Below are 15,230 nucleotides of genomic sequence, written 5' to 3'. Positions count from 1 at the left end.
AAGCATTTTTTCTTCCATCACAGCCCTTAGAAGCCAGTGAACTATGTTCACTTTGAACATTATCCAGATAATAAGTCAATAAAGGGCATTCACTCAACATAGAAGATTTTGGCCCAAATGACTGAAGTTGAGCAAAGTCAGAAGTAAAATCATTGCCTTTAAAAAGTACATCAGTAATCAGGAAACAGAGGAGAACCAGTCCTACCTACATGCAAGGAGTAACATGCATTCTTAAAGTCAGTAACTCTGATAAGCAATGCTTCAAATCCTTGACTGCCAAATTTTAAAAGGATAAATGAAATTGTGCTATGTTACAGGTTATGCCTCAACATGAGTTTTTAAAAGAAATTACCAGGAAGAGACAATCACTACTGAGCATGTTAGCAGAAACAAATCTATTTTCCATTAATTCAAAAGAAAGGAAAAAAAAGGAAACATAGCATTCGCACAGTAAAAAGCAATTACATCACCTTAGTTTTAAGTAGAAACTTAACAAACACATGACCAAGCAGATTTAAAATTTTTCCTTCAGAAAAAACATAACAAAGTTTAAAAAAATCAAAGATTTTAGATCTTCACAAAGAACTCCCCATAAGTTCTCCCCACAGTCTCATTAGAATCTCACCAAACTTGTTCAGCTTTTACACTACAAAAAGTGTCCTGAGAACCTAAAAAATAATCAAAAGAGCCCCAAGGTTCCAGATTACTTTTTCTACGGCAATTTTTTTAAGTCAGCTGCTGTACATAGCATCTGGTGAGGGCCCTCCAAATTCTTCCTGCTATTCTCAATAGCTAGAAAACATATCTGAAGAAAAAGAGAAAGCAACACATCTGAATGGAAAATAGCATGGAAGAAATGCAGACAGTCATATTAAGTCATAAGACTTGAAAACAAAATTTCAGAGATGGAGTATTTGCAATCTCATCCTTTGTGAGGTCAAAATAGAGGAAATACTTAAGTTCAAACATGAGAGATAGAGATTGCATTAGCACAGACATATGTTTGTTATTCAGTGAGCTTGAGGGGAAAAAAAAGGGAGAAAAAAGGTTGGTACTACAAAAACAAGCATAGAAGCATTAAGAAATGTTAGTGTTATGGTTGCTTGTACCCATATTTTAGCTCCTTGTGCATTGTGATACTCATTGATTAGATGATCATATACCATTTCTTGTTATTCAGAGGATCACTGCCCCATATATGGCACATGACATATATGTCATGAAACACAAACTTACAAAGTACAAGGAGGTGCCTTACGTGGAACATAACACTTTCCTACTAAGGAATTTGAATAAAGCACAGTTAATAAAACCAGCTGACTGAGAAGTTTCACATTCAAGACATCTTTTGCCGAAAACTGACTTTTATGAAAAACAACTCTTCTAAAAAACAATCAAAACCAAAAGCAGAAAATCAAAACAAACTAACAAAAAGCCTCCACAAATGTACTCTCACAGAAAATCTGCACAAGACAGAAAGGAAATAAGTTAATAAGACTAAAGGGCTACTTATTCCGCCTGTTCTGTAATGTACTCACAGTCCCTGAGCCACGCTTTGAGCATGATACAAAAAGCCAAAGGAGAAGAAAAGAGTTCAAGAACTTTTGTGCCTGATACAATTAAACATTTGGGGCTGGACTTCCTATATCCCCGAAGCAATCTTCTGGCTAGGAATGCACTTACTCCACCCCAGAAGAGCCTTGCTTCACTAACAGTCTTAGAGGAGCCTGACAACTGACTGACATCACAGCGGTCTGACCGCTGGGCGTAGAGGTGGGCTCTCAAGCACTCTCATCAAGTGCAACAATTATCAGGCCAAGAGCCAGAGCTCTATGCCCAAGAATCCCAACCCCATGCTTAGGATGCCTTCCAACAGGAACTAGCAATCCTAGAGAGTAACAGTAACATTTTGTATCTCTGTGTTCAATATTGTAGCCACAACAGATAATTACTGCGCGATTTGAGTTAATGATCTGCCTTGTTCTCTCCCAAATAAACTTTAAGAGATAGAGGATGATTCTTTTTTAGGTTCTCAGGACAGGCAGTCCGGTTTTTTCCAACTGTTGCCATGATCAAAAGAGTTGAAATTTAATAGATATTTAAGGCCTCCAGTGAAAAACCATTCTATACTTAGGGTTTCAAGAGGAGAAACAATGAGCCTAACAAGTTGAAGTGCAGAACATACATGACCACAAACAAAGCCAACAAAAACAATGTTATGAACTTCCTAAGTGCTGTAAAGTAACTTTAAAAATCTGAAGAGTAAAGTATGTCACAATAGATAAGATTTATAAGCTTTTAAAATTCATTATTTTGATTCCATTGCAGTCTTTCATCTGTAAAATCGAAAAAAAATCTTTTACAGATGTGCAAAACCAAAACTCTCTGAAGTCTGCACCTTGTTTTGAGATAACTCTACAAATTAAAATATGAAAACACTTCAGCCTTCCTGAGTGACTGGGATGTACACAGCAGGTAATAAGGCAACAGGGTACACACTGAATGATAAGTACATGAGCTAGGTTATAAGAGTGGTCAGCTGTGGGCAGTTAAAGGCCCAGCTCCTCACTTGGCTGTTTCCTTACAGTACTCCCTTATTTTGCAGCCTAGGGGTCTCTCACACTGTTCCTCTAAAACGCATTGCATGTCTACACATACACGCTGCTACAAAAACCAGAGCACTTCAAATCAAATCCCAGCAATAAAATTAAAAATTTAATTATCTACTCATATAAAAAAATCTGAGATCTCTGATTACTTACACTTAAAATTGATACAAATTCTAAAGGTCATAAAATAAACTTTTTCTAGAATTTTTTATGACTTCAACATGAAAACTGGTCTTAGATATTTACATTCTTTTGAAGTTATTTGTGCAGACCAAGTAATCACCTTAAAATACAGTATTAACAACCATATTCAATCTGACTGGAATCCCTTTTAGTTTCCACATACAGATGGGCCAAAATCCTTTCTTCCCTTCCTTTTGCTGGGGAGATTTTCTATGGCTAACAGTAGGGACAAGAACTGAAACACAAATCACAGGTCCTGCACAATCTCCTCAAACTCAATTTCCTCACTCATGGAGCGTCATACATGTCAATGTAAAGCACTTTTTAAACACCTTTTGGGGGTCAGGATCAGCTACTAAAAAGTATGTTTGCAATACAAAGAAAATAAAAATATAAATGTACATAAGTTATATTAAAGAGTTTGCAATTGTCAAACACTTATTTTCTTAATTTCAAGAATACTTTTTCATTATTAAAAGAGATCATTATTGTATAGAGTTATTAGCAACAATACACAGGTATAACCAATTTCAAGCATACCCTTGCAGATATCTCTTTACAACTAAGTGCTCATTACTGCTGATGTTTCAAAATCAGAAGCTAACCTAACCTGAATTACTTCTAATAAAGGCAAATGAAAAACAAGGTCTAAAATAAGTGGTATGATACTGAAATGGCCATTCTTTCCAATGTTAAATATTCTTAGTGTTTTGTGATACTAAATAACCACCCTAACACCTGAAGACCCACCTCACACCTACCAGTCAACGAATTCTAAAGCTACAACTACTCATGTTTTTCTGATTAAGTATGTCCATGGTTGTTATCCAAATTACACACATTCATGAATATTACCCACTCCTCTAACATACTTTCTAGAAATTATAAAGTTGTGAATTTGAAGACTTGATTTCTTTCCTAGATCTAGATATTCAGGATAAAAGTAGATATTTTTCTCTCTAGTTACAGCAATTATCCAGAAGTTTCATATGTCTTGTGCAATTTTTATGAAATATTAACATAAATTGGGTATAATCAGTTTAACATTTTGTAATACAATAGACATAAAAGTCCAGTTGCCACAGAACATATAAAAAGAGGAATAGAATCTCTAGCTTAAATCAATCCACATTTTTTACCTAGTATCATCCAAAATATTGTTTATTTATATTGTAGAGAACTATATACACAAAACATTTAGGATTAAAGTTATATTAACTTAACAATCACTAATAAACAAATTAACAAAACAACAAAAGCAAACAAAAAGTTTCTCTCCTAAGGAAATTACTATCAATGGCCTTGATTCTTCAAGAAGAGTTGTATGAACATTTATGTACATGGAGTCTCAAGCATAAGGTTTAATGGGGTACCTGCGCTCTTATGTAGAATAATGATTTTCAAAAGGGCTTAGGTATATAATTTGGCTTCTCTGATCTGTCTGTTGCTTCTAAGTCAAAACTTAAACATTACAAATTTAAAAAAAACCATTATTTTACTGACATTTCTGTTCCTATGTTTTGATTTTTAAAAAGTATAAAACCAGCTTTAATCAACAGCTAAAGATTTCAGGAAGGGATTTTTGTTGGAATAACCTTAGGTAAAATGTTCAAGAAGTTGAGAGGAAAAAACCAACTTGTGTAGAAGAAGTAAATTCAAAATGCAAAAAGCAGGAAAAAGTACAAAATAAAATGTAGAAATAAGCATTTTTCTCTTTTTGATAAAATAATAGTTACAACTAACATCTCGAGAATAATTAATTTAGTATTTCCATAACATCACTAAAATAAATACATTGTCCTTAGGCAGCTAGCTGTTGTGATAAACACTTAGTAGAAACTCTTAACATCAGGGAAAAAGTAGTATGAAAGTGCCACAAGCCTGCTTCACGCATGCACACACACTCTCAAATATGCTAAAACATGCAACTCAAAAGAAAAATAAGTCCTCTTACAAATATCTCAACTTTAAATATTTCTGTAAAACTATATAAACTGATCAAGCAACTAATTCACAATTAACCACATATGGCTCATAAGAACAAACCCAAAAAACTAATTACAAATAAAAATAGACATCTTATATTTCCCTTTATAAATACAACTATTCTTCATTCCAGAAAAGTGCATCTGTTCCAGTTAAAAAAAAAAAAAAAAAAAAAAAAAAAAAAAGATAAAAAGAAAAAAAAAAAAAAAAGAAGGGTGCTGTAAACACAACCACACAACCCTGGCAAGATAAACTTGACAGGAACTGTGTAACTACAGTAGCTCATTTCCTGCTCATATCGAGAATATTTAAAGCAACCCTCCTTAAATGAAAAATCAGTCAGAAAAGTTCACTACTGTTAGCTTAACAAACACATTCTTCTTAGAACGGCAGCTGCCTGAAACACAGACGCAAGAAATGCTAGGGCTGTAATGTCGCTTCCTGATGATGAAAAGTACCCAAGAACTACAACTGCTTCTGCACAGTCCTTTCTTTCCTGCGAAACAGAGTTACACTCGGTCTCCACGCACACTACAGGGCAAAAGCAAACAGCAATTCCGCCGTTCCACACCGAGGTGGGGACAGTTAGAGACGACTAGTGGCTCCCTCTGCATCTCACAAAGTTTAAAAATAAAAAGCTGCTTTTTTGAACTGTAAATGGTTCCTCTCCACGCACGTAGGCCTGAGGCCCTGTTGCAAACAGTGTCTAACAGGACCAGGCAGCACAAAGACAGGAATGGGAGATCAGTGGGAGGAAGGGAGGCCGGGATTGGGGCTCAGCAGGATCTTCTGGCTTTTTAAAATTCAAACTGCTCCCTGACCAATACAAATCACGGACACGCTACTGACTACTACACGGATTTACAGCATTAAAAACACGCCTTCTACGTGACAGCTATATTAACTTCACCCTTTTAAACATGTATCAGGGCACGCAGGAGGCACGATAGCAGAGTTTCATTTACAAGACTCTGAACTCAATGCATCAGAAAGTTACTCTATTAGATATAGTAACCATGTTTTATAACAGCAAATCTACCTGAACAACTAAAAATCCTACTGAAAATGTAACAAATTATGTAATATCAACAATCATTTGCCACTAACAAAATTCCTCTCTACTAGGATGAAAACTTTGTATCTTAAAATTTCCTGCAGCTATGTAATTTCTGTAGAAGCATTTTTATTAGTTCACAGGGTGTTTGTTTAAATGTGCCTGAGTTTTTAGCAACATTTACAACTTTACCATTTATAAGTACAAGATTTACTTTATTGTAAATCAGCTACTATTTATTTATAAAGACCTGAGACTAATAAACAGTCATTTTCAAAACACAGTTGACCTGTAAAAATTACACCTAATTACATATTCAAACATCATGGACACAAACAGCCAATAACAACCTCAGGGTCTCAAAGTGATATAGCCTGACAAGAAAAGATGACACTTTTTAAGATTCCTCACACTTCACATAAATAAATTTAGATGTGACTCTCAAGTACTTTGGTTAAGATCTCATCCTCACCTTGGTCCCTTAAATGTCACAAACACAGCACTTTACACACGATCCCTTGCCTGTTTTCCATTTGCTAGAAGCAGAAAATGGTATTTCTTCCTTTAACATATATTCCTGTAGCGTATACAGGACACAGACACCAAAATTGTGCGGAATACCTAATATAATATGCTATGCTATCTGTATTTCTTGGGTCTGCAGGTGTTCGTGTTGTGTCAATCATCCTTCAAGCACTATTTTATGCTATAAATATACTAAGTCATTAACATACTAATCAATAATGTTATTTAGAAATGAAACATCTGCAAATTATAAAACCAAAAGCATTTAAACTTTTGAATGTTCAGAACACACTTGGTTAGAAGAACAAGGTAATAGCAAAGACAAGTGGCATTTTTGTTCCTGAGTATTTACATTGTCTCTCCTCCCCTATGCCTGCACTTCTGCCCCACTTCAGAGGGCTGTCTGCTCTGGGACCCTTCCTTGCCCTAGGTGAAGTTGTAAATATGGGAAAGGATCAGTGCACATTTGCGACTAAATGTATTGTTTCCTCCTGCTCCTCCTGCTCTTTTCGGGTTGAGGCCTGTCACTGAGCAGCCGCTTCGCCTTTCTAATCCCCGAGCTGGAGTAAAGGCGCTGGCCGGCGGGCCTGCGCCCTCCGCCGGGCCTGGGCCTCCCGGCAGCCCGGCACGAACCAACCTCCTCCGCCAAACCCGACCGAGCAGGAAGGGGGGCTGCGAAATAAACATCTCCGGTTGCCACTTACTCCCCTCTACCCCGGATAACAGCTAATCCCCTCTGCTCCCGGCAGTGCTGGGCCGCTGGGCTGAGAGGCCCGGCCCGCTGCTGGCGAGGGCAGGGAGGGGAAGGGGAGACAAGGAGGGGGGATTACCTGAGCAAATCGGCGTCTGAATCCAACGAGAATCCGAGAGAGGGGGAGAGAAATCCGCCCCCCTCCCTCCTCAGAGAGGCCGCCGCCGCCGCTGGGCCGCCGCCGCCGCCGCGGAGCAGGAGGAGGAGGGGAGATAATATAACAACAATAATCCGGGCCGGGAGGGGGGCTGGCTCCTCTTCCGTCTCCTCCTCAGTGCAGCGAACATGTAGAGCCGGGGGGTGTGCGGCCGAGGCAAATCCCTTCCCCCCGAGCCTGCTTCACAACATCAACACGGGTCGGGCCGCGCCGCGCCGAACCGGTTCCGAGCCGGGGAGGGGAGAGCGAAGGGTGGCCCAGGGGCAGCGCTGCCAAGGGGCCGCCGCCGCCGCCGCTCCCTCCGAGAGTGCGAGCGCAGGAGGGCGGGGAGGGGCGGCCTGGGCACGGTGAGTCGGTACCGAGCGGGGGGGCAGAGGGAGAGAAGGGCGAGGAGGAGGAGGAGGAGGGGGAAGGATCCTCTGTGTGTCTCTCTCGCTCCCTCTCAGAACAAAATGCCGACCGGAAGTGCAGCGGCAGGAATGACTCCCTCCACCGGCGCCAAACACCAGCAACCTCCCCCTTCCCTCCGCTGCCTCCTCCTCGCCGAACGCTCCCTCGCTCCACCAGCGCCGCTTCCGCCGCTGCAGCTGGAGGGGCTCCCTTGCCTCGCCTCTCCCGGCAGAGCCTCCCCTGCGTAGCTCCTCTCCCTGCTGCACGACCGTCTCTTTTTCCCCCCCTTTTTTTTATTTTCTCCCTCCTCCCGGCCTTTTGGTGCGCGGAACGAGACCGAAGTTTATGCTTAAGCCTCCGCTGAGGATTTGCGAAGAAGGAATTCTCTTGGAAAAAAATACACGTTTTGGTGTTTATTTTTCTGTCCTGCCTAAGCATGGTGGAGGAGGACTGCAAAAGGCTGCCTCGCAGGAGGCAGACCTGGAAAGGGCTCTTAAACTGAACCCTCAGAGGCGGCAGCCCCTGGAGGTGGGACACTCGCTGGAGTTACTGTCGCCGCTCATGCCCTTTCTGTGTGGATGTGAGAGGCCGCGCCGCAGGAACCGAAACACCCGCTGCTCAAAGCATTGCCGGGGCGAGGGATTTCCAGATGGACATACGAAAAGGGAGTGGCTTTCAAAAACGGGCTTTTTGGACCAGCACCGGGGAAAATGCTGATGTTCAGGTGAAATGTCCTTCGCTGGAGGCTGAGGCTCCACCGCCACTATATTTACTGTAAATACTTTAATTGTGTGTTGTGAAGGAGTGTTTGGCGAAAGAGCATGTCCTAATCTGAAAGACTTTCTGGTGTTCCTCTCTACAGGTAAAACCGAATAATCATAACACAGGATAATAATGAAGAAGCATTTATATCCCATGAAGTAACTATGTCTTTTAGTACTCACTTAATGTCGTTTGCTGCTCAGTACTTGGACAAAAATCCTTTCATTTCTAAAGGAAGCACTCCTTGTCTGTCGACTCCAGGAATCAGCTGGACACAGCTGTAAATACCCTGTGACATATAAACACACCCTTTCAGCGCTGGATAAATGTTATTTGCACAAAGGGACAGAATCTTACACCAGTGCACCTGCTTAGGATTTTTTGAATTGTGCTCTGGTTTTAATATAGACTTCAAATGCTTCTCTTATGCTTAAACTACTACAAAATTCATAATTTTGGATGAATCAAAGTTTGGTTTACAAGTGTTTTTTTTTTGTTGTTGTTTGGTTTTTTTGTTGTTTTTTGGTTGTTTTTTTTTTTTTTGTTTAAAAATACAGAAGTGAAGACGGCACTGGAAAACACGGTAATTCAGTAGTGGAAATACTATTGTTCTAATGGCACGTATTAAGAGACAGGGTAAACTAGGCTCTGAAAAAAATATACTACAGATCTTTGTTCCAAGTCAATATAAAGGGTCCCAATCCTATAATCGTTTATGCATTTATAACTTGAAGTTATCAATTCGAAATAAAGGTAAATAATTGGTGTTGCAAATGAAGTGTGTCCTTAAGTCTTCGCACTTAATTTAACACATTGCAACTCTGTAACTTAAGGAGAAAACTGTTTACGTTCACTTGGAAATAAAATATAACTTAAGGAACTACCTATCTGGAGTTCATATAGCATATATATGCGTACTTACACATCTATGAATTTCCAGGAAAATGTAATTCTGAAATTACAAAGCTCAGGAATACTATTTCAATCTAAGTGATTGTTACCAATTTATGTTGATGGAGTCTTTCTGTAATTTTAGTAATCCTATTAAATAATTATTTTTTTTCTTAGTTGGTGAATTAATATGTAAATAAAATACAGAACATTGAATTTTTAATTTTCAAATGCCAAATATGTTTTTTTATGGTTCTATGGTCAGGCACAACACCTATTTGATTATGGTTTCAATGAGAATATCACTAGACCATTTAATGCTTTTAAAATACCACTCAACTAAAAGAACTTGTAGAAATGGCCATTTTACTTGACTACTATGCTGTATTACCTGCACAAGAGAACAACTAATTTAAACCATTAAGAGAGAAGGTAGTGTGTAACACACATGAGCAAATCAGGATTTTATTTTCCTTAAGGGAAATAAAATATTTTTATTCCACTTTTAAAAATGAAAGATCAAATTCTTTTACTTCATTCAGACAAGCAGTTCCTTGTATTCTGCTTCAAAAGCTCACTCACAACAATCTATTGCAGAATGGATGTTCACTATATTCCTAAAAGCACTGTAGTATGCATAGGGTTCATGTCATTATGCCTGAAATGACCAGAGAAGTGATAAATCAAGTATTTCAGATTACCTGATAACTGCTGCAAAAGCCTTTAAACCTTATTTCTGTTCCAGGCCTTAGTCATGGGGTGGGGATGGCCCTAATCTCTATGGGAGGAGCTATGCAGCCATGCAACCATGACTGTAGCACACTAAGGAGCATAAACTGCACGAACAAAGCTGGTTGCAGTGTGGCGAAGGGCAGAGCTCTCTGAATTCCCCTGGCAAATCCACACCTATGTAGTCTAGAAAATGAACTGCAAGTTTCAGGGTAAAAGTTTTAGAACCTAATCCTGCTCCCTTTGATGTCCAGGGCAAATGCATCTTTTGCCCAAAACAAATGACTGAGTTCCCATAACTTTAAGCTATTTATCCAGTCTGTTACTTCAGACTCGTTTTTTGTTCTTCAAAGTAAATCTTAATTCAAAAGGCAGGAATTAAAGATATTCATGGAGAGAGCACTCAAATAATTTTCACAAAATATATGGAAAGCTGTAGGTATGTCTCTTGCTGCTGTTTACAACTGCTGCTGCTGTGTACTGAGATAAGCTTTATAAATGCAAAGATAGTATTGCTCAAAGTAGAGAAGGGACCTCTTTTGCCCTCCTCACTCTGATGTTAACTTCCCTGAATGCTACATATTGTTATTCAGCTTCATAAATTATGGACACCATGTAATACTGGAGTAAAAATACACTTGGCACCAATGTTTTCTTAGATATGATTGTTGTAATTTGATTTTTTTCTGTAGAATAAATGAAAAATGCATTGGTTTTTACCATTTTTGTCTCTTTAAGGGCCAGTATAACATTCAAGTACCTGTCATTTTAAGTTATGTGATGCACTAGCACTGTGCATTCTGTTTACCTCCTAGTAATTTACAGGTACGTATATTACCCATATTACAGTATATGTATTGCCAGGTAGATTTTTAAAATAATTAGGACATGTCAGTAAAATATATTTTTAAATTAAGACTGTTTATTTTATATACCCTCTCAATTGGACAGAACTTTCCTATAAAAAGGAAAGTTATTATCTCTATACAGTAACACAATCATTAGCTATCATCCTAAATTTAAGTACTCTATTTAGAATCTGGTGTTAAGGCTGGATCACACAGTGATTAGGAAGAATTTAATAATGTACACTGTATGACAAGTAATACAAAGTTATGTTCTTTGCATTGCCTTTAGTTCACAGAACAAATAATAACACCGTGTAACTGTAAATTGACTGGGAGATATTCTGTGAATAGTAAGCAATCTGAATATGAAACTCACAGTGGTACACGTTAAATAAAAAGCCAAAGAAGCCAGAGGAGTCAAACATTTGTATGGTTACTTGCTTTAAGTTTACAACTTCATGGAAACTACTGATTTTTATTTCTTTTTCCTGGTAAGCCATATGGAGGTAGTATTTTTTCCTTCTTCTAATTATTTAGCTTAATTGACTAACAGGAATTTAATATTAAATTAAATGGTACTTTTTCATTTTAAGTGACTCTCTACCATGTTAAGAATGAGCTTCTGTTTGTACACAGTATGAATTCTACGGCAGGCATATATTAAAATGTACAGTAATGTTTCTATGAAGAAAAAATGAGAAGACAAAACTCTGGTACTTTAATTTGAATGTTAAAGTAAACTGTGAATGTGGACATTCATCTTCTGGCAAAGGACTGAAGTTAAAAATTGGCCTTAGGGGCTGTTGTATTCAGATCTGTATTCATAAAGTCATACTTGTATGCATTAAAAAAGTTAAGAATATCATAACATACCTTGCCATTCCATTTTTAATGAACTTGCCAGAAAAAGAAGATTTAAAACAGAGATATGCCTATCTATATAGCGTATGTTAAAAAAAGTGTCTTGGGCTCAGGCCTTTAAAAACTGCTTCCTTGGAAGAGAGAACTTTCTGATTCTTCAGAAGTGTTAATTATCCTCAGCGAAATCATGAAATGGCTACATATAAATATCAGGTTAAACATGCCTGGGACTGTTCTTTGGCATTGGAGCTTGCAGCCACCAAATGTTCCATGTTTTACCCAGGATAGTCACATGCATGTTTTGCCCATCGAGAATGGGTTATGACCAACACTAATGTCTAAATTGTGCACAGGAGTTGTCTGGGAAAGTGCAAGCTGGCATGCTTTGAGCCTGTGCCAAGGTCTGTTCGAAGAGATGTGCAATTTTTAGACAGATTATTTCCAATGTCCATGTATGTTCCATTTATGTTGCATTTTAGAGACACGCCTAAAGCAATCTTCTCAAAGTGACTTGACAAAAGGAGAAGAAACTGTAAGAAGAAACTGTAGTTCTCCATCTAGGGATAGATCACATTCCCATTTCTAATTATTTTTTTATTCAAGCAATTAATAACCTTATAATTATTCAGAAACCTGATAAAAGAAAGTTCATTGAAATTTGGCTATCAGTTGAAATATTTGTTCATATGAAGACATTTTAAAAAGTCCTACACAGTGTCTAAACCAGACTTCTAGCCTGTAGCAGATGTCCCTCTTGGTTTAGACATCCTGTGGCCTTTACAAAAGGATGTTACAGTGGGACTGGGAGGAGAAAACATATAGTGCAATAAAATGAAATAAGCACAAGTAACTTTTGCACTCTTTTGGGTTATGGCTGTCAACATCAATTTGTAATGAAAATTACTTCTGAAGTGTAATTTATTGATTTTAAGATAAGAAAAGGAGTAAGGATAAATAAAACATCATCTGTTATTTTCTGAATGCCGAATATTCCATTTATATAACTTTTATTCTTTTTTTTTTTTTTTAAATGTAGCTGGACATGTGCTGGAAATTTGCTTCTCAGCATGGCCACAGGGATGAATAGCACTGCATCTACTTTGTCAGGACTTTAGAAGATGTGTGGATGCTCCATTAGTGAACCAGAAAGCAGTATAAATTTATCACTTATTTAATTTCTCACAAACTTGCAATACTGTGCATTCTGAAGCACAAAGCCTTTTTAAAATTTCTGGTTTAACTTTCGACAGGGACAATAGTAGTCCAGAAAATTGAGCTGTTGACCTGGAGAAACCCAAATTAAATGCAAATATATGTCTCTGGCTAGATGATGCAGCTTAAAAATCAGATCAAAATTATCTATTTATGAAAAAATATCCTTTTCTGGATCATGATGTATTTAAATTCCTGGTTTTGATGTTTACATTTCTGTATTTATCCTCCCACAATTTTAAAATACATATTCAACTTCTTAAGGTTTCTTAAACATAATTCATCTATTAAAAGATGAATTCACCATAGGAAATTTTTGTCTCAAAGGTATACAGTTGGAGAAAAAACACACTAAGCATAAGCAGTTTCCTTAAAGCTTATAGTTTAAGTGGAAATAATTTTAAAAGTGTGACGATAATGAAAGACCACTAGTGTATGCAGCATTGTAAATTTGTAGTTCTGAATTATTATTGTACATTTGGTAGGTTTGCCAACTTTTTCTACTGTTGATTGCATTCCAGTGCAAGTAGTCATATGAAAAATGATACAGTGACTCTCTTGAGGAGGCTGTGATCTCTATACCTGTGCTACTGCTAGTATTTTTTTCCATGCTGGATTCAATTTATTAACATGGTCTGCCATGCATAAAATTGCTGTTAGATAAAATGCATTACAGCTAATTGTCATAGGCAGTGCTCTTCAAAATCACTGTAAGAAGCAGTTTAACTTTCTGAAAAAAAAAAAAGAACCAGTTTCCACAAGAATATGGGTGCATGTCACCACCGAAAAAAAAGACACGTGGTTGGCACATATTTTGTTGGATATTTGAGGATAGGCATGTGTGAGAAAAAGAGATGTAAAATGTCATAGAAACAGATGCAGAGAAGACACAGATACCCATACACAGGCCTGAGCAATCACTGGGAATGTAGCTGTAAGAAAAGCAGAGCAAGAGAGGTTCAAGATGACTATCAACCAAGAAGGAGCTGAGACTTTGAGTGAAACATTCACATGGTTTCAGAGAAAAAGAATGTACACACAATCTTTATAAACAGAGTGCATCAAAGCATCTGATGCCATCTCTTTTTTCTGACCAAAGACACTACACCAACCAAGTCAAATTAAGTAAGAATACACTGCCAATTTTAATGACAGTTGCTTTCTAAATAGATCCATAAATTACAATAACCCAACAGCTTTCAAAATATGCATTTCCCTGTCAGGAAAATATGTGCAGACACGCCACAAAATACTTTATATACTTTAATTCACTAGACTTTTTCCTAAACTTACTCATTACTTTCTTACCTTCCATTGCTGTTTCCCCTCTTTTCCAGACTTAAGAAAGCCTTTTGTTTATTTCAGGCTGCACTAGTGATTAGTCTCCTCTGGTTAAAGTGCTTTTTTCCTCCTGCATTTCCTTGGGCAATGTTTATCTTTTCTTTGCCATTAAGCTGTGTTTTCCCTATCCTTTTGAATTGTTTCCTTCTTACTTGCTCCCAAAGGTTAGAGGCAGCATATAAAAGTCCTTACTTTATTTTCCTATTTTGATTTTTCTTCATTGCCAAATAATCCATGATGTGAACCTCTATCTGCTTCACTTAAACAATCACTGGCTTAAAAAGAGGATGTTTCTATCTATATCTATATAGATAGAGTCTATAAATCTCTGTCCATCTCTATAACAAATTATCTTACTGGGTTTATTTTTTTCTTATACCTCATGTTTACAGAATACCCAAATGCCCAAAGAAGAATGCACTATGAGTAGAAAGTGAATGAAAAACCGACTTTGGTGGGAACGCCATTTTAATAGTGTAGAAAAGGAATTTGTGATTGAATAATGTATGGATAAAAAGTTCAGTCAAATAAGGAATAATTTGCTGGCAAAGAGATTATTTGTGAAAGCCATGCTATAAATTTCTGTTTGAATTGTAGAATAGCACAAAGAGCACTTACATGAAAAAACTGTCACAAAAATTGTTATATATGTGCAGACCTAAAATTATGATCTTTCCTTTTCTAAATTTTTTCACACCAAATATCATTTATACTAGCGAGGGCAATTTTTTTTAAATTTAAAACGTAAATATTCTGCTGTGTTTATGATTGTCTGCGAGTAACTTTGCATATTGCTAAACTTGGATGTTGCCTCAATAACTCCAGAAGTACTGAAGTTAACTGTCCAGCCTAGGGGCATGCCAGGTAGGGATAGTACCCATATCTGAGCTTTCCTTAAGAACTAAACTTCATGAAAAATCGATCATATAAA

At 37.5% G+C, this 15,230-nt stretch overlaps 1 protein-coding gene across 5 annotated transcripts in view; it reads right to left on the bottom strand.

Annotated features, from left to right (window-relative positions):
- Positions 1-15,230, bottom strand: part of NIPBL (NIPBL cohesin loading factor) — a 154,848-nt gene that overhangs the window by 138,964 nt on the left and 654 nt on the right. For 4 of the 5 annotated variants that reach the window (XM_063180234.1, XM_063180238.1, XM_063180237.1 and 1 more), the window contains exon 1: positions 7,188-7,649. The gene's annotated coding sequence lies outside the window, so the exon portion shown is untranslated. Of the gene's footprint in view, positions 1-7,187; positions 7,650-8,599; positions 8,707-15,230 lie in introns of those variants that run through there. The other variant, XM_063180235.1, reaches the window with a different exon arrangement.

The sequence above is a fragment of the Melospiza melodia genome, chromosome Z (assembly GCF_035770615.1).
Source record: "Melospiza melodia melodia isolate bMelMel2 chromosome Z, bMelMel2.pri, whole genome shotgun sequence".
NCBI lineage: Eukaryota > Metazoa > Chordata > Aves > Passeriformes > Passerellidae > Melospiza > Melospiza melodia.
This window is presented reverse-complemented; position numbering and strand designations above follow the sequence as displayed.